The 12,622-nt window shown below is 35.3% G+C and overlaps 1 long non-coding RNA gene across 1 annotated transcript; it reads right to left on the bottom strand.

Moving 5' to 3' along the window:
* Nucleotides 1–5,582: 5,582 nt before the first annotated feature.
* Nucleotides 5,583–6,781, bottom strand: LOC113027426 (uncharacterized). The gene is made up of 3 exons (XR_003273050.2): nt 6,468–6,781; nt 6,200–6,328; nt 5,583–5,939 (listed from the first exon to the last, which is right to left on the bottom strand). It is a non-coding gene; the product is annotated as an uncharacterized LOC113027426 (long non-coding RNA).
* Between the last annotated feature and the right edge of the window lie 5,841 nt (nt 6,782–12,622).

Here is a 12,622-nt window from a genome sequence, read left to right as displayed (position 1 = left end):
CACCATGTTGAGTTGACTGAAAGGAGGTAAAACAGCTTGGGATTGCTGACTTTAACACTTATTTATGGCTTTCTTTATGTAACTACAAAACATACTCAAACAGAGAGACAAAGAGACTCCTTGGTCATGGTTTCTATTTTGCCTAGGTGTTTATAACTGAATAATGCTTGAATTGTATTCATGTCTGGAGAAATAAGAAGTAACAGTCAGCAGGACAGTTTTAAGGTACTCATTTATTTCCCCTTTGATGCTGGTTTTAGTGCATCTTACTTCTTTGGTATCTCAGCTCACACTTAACAGTGTCGCAAAAAATGTAATAAGCCAAAAGAGCACAACTATCTAATGCTGAAGAAAGTTTAAGGTTGTTTGGAATTGTTTTGATTTTCATAATTTGAATAAAGTATTTTTCATATAGTGTACACACTTGCAGGTTTTATATAAAAATATACTATTAAAATATTTTATATATTGCAGGTAAACATATAGTATAGTTAAAAACATTCTAATGTTAGGACAGTTCTGGCAGACAGCGACGAATGAATGAAACGTGAAAAGAATGGATCAGAGCTTTACTTCAAGGTTTTGATTAACCATGGATCCTTGTGATCCTTGTGCATTCACACAGTAGCTCCATATCCAAGTGAAAACAAGTTACAAGCATGTGCTCCTTACATAGCTAAGGTCAACCCATATATTTTATTAGTGAATATAGTTTTTAAATCCTTGGTGAAAAATCACAGGAAGAAAAGGTGGATAATCTACCAACAAAGCATCCATCAGTGACAAGAATCACTGTCAGTTAATTTAAGGTAACATAAGGTTACCTTAAATTATAATTTCATTTCTATTATTATTATTTTTCAGTCATTTATTTTCTACATTTACATTTATAGCTGTATAGCTGGTATTTTTAGATTTGTTTTTATTGATTTTTTTTTGCAAATATTGCTGCTAGGGAGTTGCTTCTAATTTCGTTGAACATCTGATGTTTAGTGGTTAGCACTGTTCCCTCAAAGCAAGAAGGTCCTGACCAGGGCATGCTCCAGCTTCCTCTTACAGTCTAAACACATGCAGTTAGTAGGTTTAGGTTAATTGGCTAATGATCTGAAATGCTTGTAGATGTGATGTGCTGTTTGTCTCTCTGTGTTAGCAATGCAACAAGCTGCTGACCTGTTCATATCCAGTGACCCTGAACAAGATAAACAGTAAAAATCGATGGGTCGACAGTTAAGTTGTTAAGTTGTAGGAAGAAAATTGCCAAGAGCAAACATGGGAACTAGAGTGAAGTTTTAAATTGTTAGTGAAAAAAATAAATAAAGATATGAACTCTGAAAACAAGAAAAAAAATGGAAGAAAGAATTTTAAAGATATGACTCAAACAGTTAAAATAGTTTTGCTTTCTGTGGCTGTATTTTGACTAAAGATTAACCTACCGATCAGTTTAGCAGAGTAATAAAGCAAAGCTTTATTAAATTATTTATTAATATTATCTACGCTGGGGAGCTGCTAAGATGCTGCTGAAGAACATATGTCAAATTAATAAAGCCAAAAGTCAGAGTATGAATTTGTAGTGTATGGATCGTTAGCCAAATTGGTATTATAGGGTGCAGTGGTAGTGCAAGAAATACAGAAACTGAATTGTTAAATATTAAGAACAACCATAAAGCACCAGATTTGGTCCAGGAACATCACAGGCACAGGGATTACAGCGATTACATTCAGATTTTCACAGATGGGTCTAAGGAGCCACAGACAGCAACAACTGTTATTTCCACATAAGATCATCACTGGGAGAAGAACATCTAATTCAAGTGTATATGTAGAGGATTTGTGTGCAGTGGCTTGAAGGTGTGAGGAATAGTAAGAAGCTAAAATGCAGTGATTCACTCACTGTCAGCATTATTGTCTATTGATACAGGGACAGCAAGCAAGCACCTAGAGATGGTTTACGAATTTTTATCACATAATTCACGTTTAACTGAACAGGCAAAAAACATCTCATTAATGCGTGTAGAGAAGCAGGGGCTCTAAGAGGAAGGAGCATGTGATTATCAGCAGACTTCAAGCTGGATGCAGTAATTTGAATGGCACGTAAATAGCGTAAGAATGCAACTTAATACTGTAATCAGTGTTAAGAAAGATAAATAGTACAACACGTTTTGATTTCATGCAGGGAAATCGGTGAAGCGAGAAGAGAGCCAAGTAGAGACATGCAAAGTTTAGGGCTAGGGGAGGTCAGTTTAACAAAAAATGTGATCATGTCTGGAGACTCAGCAGAGAGGACAAGAATTTTATTTACTGTCTTGAAAGCGACCAGAGTTGAATATGTCACTAACATGACTATATGGGATGACTTTGTAGGTGAATGACAGATCAAAGAAACTGGAGGGGTGGTTGATAAAAAAGAAATAGATGTAAGGGACGTAAAATTTAGAAAGTAAGATTAATTAATACTCAGTAGTTTTGCCTAGGGAACCAAAAAAGAAGTTTGGAGAGGCAACTAACTAAAATTGTCAAAGATAATGGGAGAGGGTGTCTTTATACATGCTCAGTCATTCAGGTAAGGAAATCCTAAAACGTTTATTGTGTTCACGTGGATGAGTGATGAAACATTTCTCCCACTGAAAACACTATGTCCAGATGAACAGAATCAACCTTTTTGAATATTAGAGGGACTAAATTAATGTGGGGAGTGATTACAGGAATGCCAGTGGGCAGCGATCTAGAGAAACCTAAACAAAACATGCATGATAGTGAGAATTACTGACTGAAGAAATCGTCTAAAACAACTATGGGGAGAGAGCTGATAACTTATCAGTGCCTTTGGAATTCATTCCAAAGGTACAGATTAGACAGTCGGGGGGGGGGGGGGGGGGGGGGGTGATGAACTTTCAGGTTAGACCTTCTGTGCTTCCTCCCCTCAGGTGCTACAAGTGTCAGAGATATGAGCATTGCAGTGTGCAAATGGAAGCAGAGGTGCTCTAAGTGTGGGGGTGAGCACAGATATGGAGACTGTGATAATGCAAAAGATAACTGTGGTAGGCAGCACAGGGTGACCTATGGGGGATGTGAGGTTAGGAGAAAAGATATGGAAATAGAAATAGAAGTTAAAGAAGTTCACAGTATAAGTTGCATAGAAGCTGTAAAGAATTAACGAAAAAAGTTTTGTGAAATAGGCATATGACTGACAGGAAAGTCAATGTACACTTACATTGCAGAAGATGATTTTGCTGATTGCTTATCTGATAAATTGCATGGACCAACTGAAACACTAAACAGCAAGACAGAAACAGAACAACAGAAAAAACTGTGAATGGATTAGATTAATTTTTTGTATAAAAGACACGCTCTGGGAGTTAATAAGTGAACCAAGACAGATAAGAAGGCAGGAGGACCAGAAGAGAAGACAATATGATTATTTTAGAGTGGGACACTAAAGGTTTGGAGAAAATTGGAGAATAGTTTAAAGGAATCACTGAATTTCAAAGGAAGGACAACAGAAAATATCTGTACAGAGGAAACCTGGTTAAAACGACAAAGGAGAAGATAATGAAGTAGTATGTATAAACTTTGTAAAATGGGGAATTCAGTATAGAGTCTTTGGAAAAGGAACACATAATATACAACAACTAACATAAAATACATAGAATAACCACTAACTAAATGCTAACATACAACCACTAACAGTAATATCTAACACCAAGTTAGCTGTCAAATATTAGGCTAAGAAAGCATTTGATCCAAAATCTTACTATCATGAAAACGAAACTGGATCTTATTGCTTTGCTGTGAAAGAATTGAGTCAGTCCATGTGCATTTTTTATAAGACAGACCAGGGGCGATTTTAGCCCATTTTTCAAAATGAATCGAAGCACCCCCAAAGATTTCTTACTTTTTTTTTTTACAATATTTTCTGTGTGTGTGTCACACTACTAAAAATATAAAAAGCATACAGAACTTGGTTGAGACGTAACATTTTAACAACAAAAGTATAGATAACCACCCTCTCCCAAAATGGTTTGTTCCAGCTCGTCTTTCCCGTACGCTGGCTCTAGCACCCTTTCTGCCAGCGCGATGGTGGCTGAGAGGCAGCGGAGCGGAGGTGTAAGTGCCTGGCTTAAAACAGGACATATTAGCTCCATTTAACCGTAAGTTACTCTTTATATAGTTAGGTAGGAGTCAGGCCATGTTTCTTTTTAGCTGAAAAACATTACACCCAGTTAACCTGCAGTGTTGAAAACGTGTTTTCCGACAATGTTTGCTAACCTACAATCCGTCCTGCTCTGTAGTAAAATCAGTGACATTTGGCCGCCCTGTTGCTCCCATTGAAATGTATACAGCCTATTTAAAATCTAAAACTTATAATTGTCCGTAGCCTACTGTTGTTACCACTGTCCTGTTTGAAATGGATACTAACTAGCTAACTGACTGAATGCCCATTAACCTTATAACTCCTGTTGTGTGTGTGTGTGTGTGTGTGTGTGTGTGTGTGTGTGTGTGTGTGTGTGTGTGTGTGTGTGTGTGTACAGAGAGACAGCCAGGTTCATAATGGATATAAGGAAGTTTTTTCAAAAAAAGGAGCCACATTCAGGTAAAAGTGTAAAATCAAATGATCCGTTAATCAAGAATAATGTTGGATCAGTGTTTCAATATTTATATCTTTTATTAGATGTTCATGTGGTTTGGTTATTTGCCTTTTGGTTGAAAGTACACTGATAGATGATTCTTGATAGAATTTTTTTTTCATATTAATTTAATTTTTTCATCTAATTGAATACAATTTATTTGTGTATGATTGTCAGTCCGAAGAGGGAAAGAGGAAAGAGGGGAACGTGAGGAGAAAGTACAAGGTCAGGAAGAACCAGGTAAGAAAACAGACAGGGAACAGTGACAGCCAAAACAGAAACTGTTAAACTGACAAAGAGAAAAATAATCTGATTTTACTCACACAAACTGGAAGTTGTGTTCTCCCTGTATCAAACAGTGAATGAGGCTGATAACAGATTGTTATGTATTTCCTGACATTTGCATCATATCCACACAGCCTGTGCACTTTGTAGCTTTTCTTTGGAGAGCAGCATAAATCATGCTACTCGCATGAATGTAATGCTCGCCATATTTCTGAAAGATGCACCACAGGAAGCAACAGCTATACTAAACCAGTCTGGTTGTCACTTTGTTACAACGCCATCTTTATTACTCCTCTTTTTTTACAGTTATATTGGAATTGCCATTTTCTGGCAACTGCAATACATCAACAGCCACTTTTGTAAATAAGTCAAGATTGCATCTTGTAACTCTGAGCTGTTGCTGGTTTTCTCTGAGACGGAGATGAACAAAATAATGTTTTAGTTCAATCCTGGTTTCAAAGAGCGGTAGAAAAAATGTCTCAGTTGGCCTTTATGAATATTCCCCATGAACTGTTTCCAAACATAACATTGTTCATCTACTAGTTACAAATACATCAAAAACAAGTTTACTAGCATTTCCACGCCACATTTAAAGAGTCTTTTACTAGTTTGATAAGCATTAAAATCGTTTAACAACACAAAAGTGAAGTAAACCCCATATTCAGCTGTATGTATGATTTAAATGTGTTTTATTGGAGCACACACAAGAACCACTGCAGCCAAACACAATTTCAAAGAAATGTACGTCTCTTTTTAACTGTTTTGTTTGACCAAAAATCCACTGAAAGTTGTTACTGTGCTGGCTTTATAGACATGTGTACCCACCTTTAAACACATACACTGTATCACCCTGCTGCAGCTGCAGGAATGCCGCATTTTCTCCATTATCAGCTGTGTCAGTTGACTGGTGATCATGGATGTGTAAGATCACCTCATTGTTCTTGTATAAATGCAGCCATGTTCTATGGCGACCTCCAGAATGAGAGAAAATGTTAAAGTACACACCTGAAACAGGTGCTGTAAAGACACCTGGAGAAAAAAAAAGTAAACTCCTTTAATTGTTTGTCATTTTCTGAAGAAGCAAGTTTTACACGTATAAATGCAAGAAACACCTCAGTTGAACACTTGTAATATCTTTAAATCTCTTTCATTTTTTCAAAATTCTCGAAAAAGTTTCAGTATTACGAATCTGCAAATGTTATTACTGAATGTAAACATGCATAATCACATGACACATTTTTTGGGCTTTATTTACTTGACTAACACAAAAATGTGAAGAAGAATCTTACCTGTAACTGGGCTGTAGGCATTTCCAATATTAAAAAATGTATAATCGTAGATCATAGTTACATCTGTGTCAAAGGGCCCAAATGGTGAATCCACTCCAATTCCAACACTGAATATGACCGTGTTTCTCTCTAAGAAAAAAAGAAAAAAAAACATGTTTATTTCAGATATGTGTTAAAGTATGATTCTTCACATCATTTTATTTCTCCAGATGTTGAAAATCACAAAAAAAACCAACCCAAAAACGTCTGCTTCAGCTTTATTCTTTACCTTTTTGTCCCAGCTGAAGTTTTCCAGCTTGCTTTCAATGTTCATCATCTTGATTTCCAAAGAATTTAATTTTTCTGTCATGGCATTGGTTTTGATAGTATCCTAGGCCACAGCCAGGCCACAAAACAACAAAATCAAAAATAAACTGTTGAGATTCATCTTCCAAATTTCACCACTTAACAGACTTCTGACAAATGATCTCATTTGGTTGCTTTTATGTCATCTACTCATCCGCCATTAATTATTAACATGTACACACATTTTTCTACGTATTTGTTATCTAACTATGTCAACCAAGATCAATGAAAGAAATCAATAAAGAAAGAGCAACACAGCAGTCCACAACCTTTTTTTGTGTCACCGACCAGTTAGGGTTGTCAAAAAAAAATTATACTCGGCGATACAAATCGATACTGAAAAGAACATTACTATCGGATTTGGTACTCACTTGCAACAGTATCAATTGGAAGAGTGCCGTTTTCGCCTCCTCCAGCTGACACACAACTTCACAGCCTCACTCACTAGCAGCTGAAAGAGCTGACGTTCACAACACTGAACAAGACCGTATGACGGTCACTAAAGCTCCTGTTTCAACAACATTGACATGTTAAAGAATAATATCTAATAATATATAATTGTGGGATATGTGACTATGGACTAAAGGCAATGGTGCTGTTGCATTATTTGATTTAATGTTAAAACCATGTTATAACAAACCATGTTATAACCAACCATGTTGTAACAACCATGTTATAACCATGTTATAACCAACCATATTCTAACCATGTTAAAACCAACCATGTTATAACTGTGTTATGACCAACCATGTTATAACCAACCGTGTTGTAACCATGCTATAACCAACCATGTTATGACAAACCGTGTTATGACCAACCGTCTTATAACCAACCATGTTATAACCAACCATGTTATAACCATGTTATAACCAACAATCTTATAACCATGTTATAACCAATCGTGTTATGACCAACCATGTTATAACCTTGGTATAACCAACAATCTTATAACCATGTTATAACCAACCATGTTATAACCATGTTATAACCAACCATGTTATAATCAACCATGTTATAACCATGTTATAACCAACCATGGTATAACCATGTTATAACCAACCATGTTATAACCATGTTATAACCAACCATGTTATAACCAACCATGTTATGACCAACCGTGTTATAACCAACCATGTTATAACCAACCATGTTATAACCAATCATGTCATAACCATGTTATAACCAACCGTGTTATAACCATGTTAAAACCAACCATGTTATAACCATGTTATAACCAACCATGGTATAACCATGTTATAACCAACCATGTTATAACCATGTTATAACCAATGGTGTTATAACCAACCATGTTATGACCAACCGTGTTATAACCAACCATGTTATGACCAACCATGTTATAACCAATCATGTCATAACCATGTTATAACCAACCATGTCATAAACAACCATATTGTAACCAACCGTGTTATAACCATGTTATAACCAACCATGTTATAACCAACCATTTTATAACCATGTTATAACCAATAGTGTTATAACCATGTTATAACCAACCATATTATAACCATGTTAAAACCAACCATGTTATAACTGTGTTATGACCAACCATGTTATAACCAACCGTGTTGTAACCATGCTATAACCAACCATGTTATGACAAACCGTGTTATGACCAACCGTCTTATGACCAACCATGTTATAACCATGTTATAACCAACCATGTTATAACCATGTTATAACCAATGGTGTTATAACCAACCATGTTATGACCAACCGTGTTATGACCAACCATGTTATAACCATGTTATAACCAACTGTGTTATAACCATGTTATAACCATAGCATGGCTTTAATATGGTTGGTTAAAACATGGTTATAACACGGTTGGTTATAACATGGTTATGACATGGATGGTTATGACATGGTTGGTTATAACATGGTTGGTTATACCATGGTTATAACACGGTTGGTAACGGGTAACCGGTTATAACCAACCTTGTTATGACCAACCATGTTATAACCGACCGTGTTATAACCATGTTATAACCAACCATGTTATAACCATGTTATAACCAACCATGTTATGACCAACCATGTTATAACCAACTGTGTTATAACCATGTTATAACCAACGGTGTTATAACCATGTTATAACCAACCGTGTTATAACCATGTTATAACCAACCGTGTTATGACCAACTGTGTTATAACCAACCATGTTATAACCATGTTATAACCAACCGTTTTATAACAAACCATGTTAAAACCAATCATGTTATAACCATGCCATAACCAACAATTTTATAATCAACCATGTTATAACCAACCATATTATAAACATGTTATGAACACCCTTGTTATAACCAACCATGTTAAAACTAAGTTTGTCATAACCAACCATGTTATAACCAACCATGTCATAACCATGTTATAACCAACCGTGTTATAACCATGTTTTAACCAACCATGTTATAGCCATGCTATAACCAACCATGTTATAACCAACCATGTTACAACTAACCATGTTATAACCAACCGTTTTATAACCAACCATGTTATAACCAACTGTGTTATAACCATGTTATAACCAACCATGTTATAACCATGCTTTAACCAACCATATTATAAACATGTTATAACCAACCATGTTATAACCCTGTTAAAACCAACCGTGTTATAACTGTGTTATGACCAACTATGTTATAACCAACCGTGTTATGACCAACCGTGTTACGACCAACCATGTTATAACCATGCTATAACCAACTGAGTTATGACCATGTTATAACCAACCGTGTTATAACCAACCGTGTTATAACCATGTTATAACCAACCGTGTTATAACCATGTTATAACCATGTTATAACCAACAATCTTATAAACAACCATGTTATAACCATGTTATAAACAACCATGTTATGACCAACCATGATATGACCAACGATGTTATAACTAACGTTGTTATAACCATGTTAAAACCAACCATGTTATAACCATGTTATAACCAACCATGTTATGACCAACCATGTTATAACCATGCTATAACCAACCATTTTATAACCAAACATGATATAACCAACCGTGTTATAACTAAGTTATAACAAACGGTGTTATACTAATGTTATAACCAACTATGTTACAACCAACCATGTTATAACCATGCTATAACCAACCGTGTTATTACCAACCATGTTATAACCAACCTTTTCATGACCAACCATGTTATTACCAACCATGTTATAACCAATGGTGTTATAACCATGTTATAACCAACCATGTTATAACCATGTTATAACCAACCATGTTATATCCAACCATGTTACAACCAACCGTGTTATAACCATGTTATAAACAACCGTGTTATGACCATGTTATAACCAACCATGTTATAACCATGTTATAACCAACCATGTTACGACCAACCATGTTATATCCAACCATGTTATAACCATGCTATAACCAACCGTGTTATTACCAACCATGTTATAACCAACCTTTTCATGACCAACCATGTTATTACCAACCATGTTATGACCAATGGTGTTATAACCATGTTATAACCAACCATGTTATAACCATGTTATAACCAACCATGTTATATCCAACCATGTTACAAGCAACCGTGTTATAACCATGTTATAAACAACCGTGTTATGACCATGTTATACCAACCATGTTATAACCATGTTATAACCAACCATGTTATGACCAACCATGTTATAACCATGGTATAACCAACCATTTTACAACCAACGGTATTATAACAACCATGTTATAACCAACCATGTTATAACCATGTTATAACCATGCTATAACCAACCATTTTATAACCACACATGTTACAACCAACCATGTTATAACCATGCTATAACCAACCGTGTTATTACCAACCATGTTATAACCAACCTTTTCATGACCAACCATGTTATTACCAACCATGTTATAACCATGTTATAAACAACCGTGTTATGACCATGTTATAACCAACCATGTTATAACCATGTTATAACCAATGGTGTTATAACCAACCATGTTATGACCAACTGTGTTATGACCAACCATGTTATAAACATGTTATGACCAACCATGTTATAACCATGCTATAACCAACTGTGTTATAACCATGTTATAACCAACCATGTTATAACCATGCTTTAACCAACCATGTTATAAACATGTTATAACCAACCATGTTATAACCCTGTTAAAACCAACCATGTTATAACTGTGTTATGACCAACTATGTTATAACCAACCGTATTATGACCAACCGTGTTATGACCAACCATGTTATAACCATGCTTTAACCAACCATGTTATAACCAACCATGTTATAACCATGTTATAACCAACTGTGTTATAACCATGTTATAACCAACCATGTTTTAACCAACCATGTTTTAACCAAACGTGTTATAACCATGTTATAACCAACCGTGTTGTAACCAAACCATGTTATAACCAACTGTGTTATAACCATGTTATAACCAACCGTGTTATAACCAAACCATGTTATAACCAACCATTTTATAACCAACCATGTTAAAACCAACCATGTTATAACCATGCTATAACCAACCATTTTATAACCAACCATGTTATAACCATGTTATAACCAAACGTGTTATAATTAACCATGTTATAACTATGTTATAACCAACGGTGTTATAACCATGTTATAACCAAGCGTGTTAAAACCAACGGTGTTATAACCAACCATGTTATAACCCTGTTAAAACCAACCATGTTATAACTGTGTTATGACCAACCATGTTATAACTAACGTTGTTATGACAAAGCGTGTTATGACCAACCATGTTATAACCATGCTATAACCAACTGAGTTATGACCATGTTATAACCAACCATGTTATAACCAACCATGTTATAACCAACCGTGTTATAACCAACCGTGTTATAACCATGTTATAACCATGTTATAACCAACCATGTTAAAACCAACCATGTTTTGACCAACCATGTTATGACCAACCATGTTATAACCAACGTTGTTATAACCATGTTATAACCAACCATGTTATAACCATGTTATAACCAACCATGTTACGACCAACCATGTTATAACCAACCATGTTATAACCATGCTATAACCAACCATGTTATAACCAACCATGTTATAACCATGTTGTAACCATGCTATAACCAACCATTTTATAACCAAACATGTTATAACCACCCATGTTATATCCATGTTATAACCAACGGTGTTATAACCAACGGTGTTATAACCAATGGTGTTATAAACAACCAGGTTATAAACAACCGTGTTATAACCATGTTATAACCAACCGTGTTATGCCCATGCTATAACCAACCTTTCTATAACCAACCATGTTATAACCCACCATGTTATATCCATGTTATAACCAACGGTGTTATAATAAAAATGCTATAACCAACCATGGTATAACCAACCATGTTATAACCATGCTATAACCAACAATTTTATAACCAACCATGTTATAACCAACCATATTATAAACATGTTATGAACACCCTTGTTATAACCAACCATGTTATAACCAATCATGTCATAACCATGTTATAACCAACCATGTTATAACCATGTTATAACCAACAATCTTATAACCATGCTTTAACCAACCATGTTATAACCAACCATGTTATAACCAACCATGTTATAACCATGTTGTAACCAACCATGTTATAACCATGTTATAACCAACCGTGTTTTGACCAACCATGTTATGACCAAACATGTTATTAACATGTTATAACCAACCATGTTATAACCATGTTATAACCAACCATGTTATAACCAATGGTGTTATAACCAACCATGTTATAACCAACCGTGTTATGACCAACCATTTTATAACCATGCTATAACCAACTGTGTTATAACCATGTTATAACCAACCATCTTATAACCATGCTTTAACCAACCATGTTATAACCAATCGTGTCATAACCATGTTAAAAACAACCATGTTATAACCAACCATGTTATAACCAACCATATTGTAACCAACCGTGTTGTAACCATGCTATAACCAACCATGTTATGACAAACCGTCTTATGACCAACCGTCTTATGACCAACCATGTTATAACCGACCGTGTTATGACCAACCA

This window comes from Astatotilapia calliptera, chromosome 7 (genome assembly GCF_964374335.1).
Source record: "Astatotilapia calliptera chromosome 7, fAstCal68.1, whole genome shotgun sequence".
NCBI classification, from domain to species: Eukaryota; Metazoa; Chordata; class Actinopteri; order Cichliformes; family Cichlidae; genus Astatotilapia; species Astatotilapia calliptera.
Note: the sequence above shows the minus strand (reverse complement) of the source record. Positions and strands in the feature narration are given on the sequence as shown.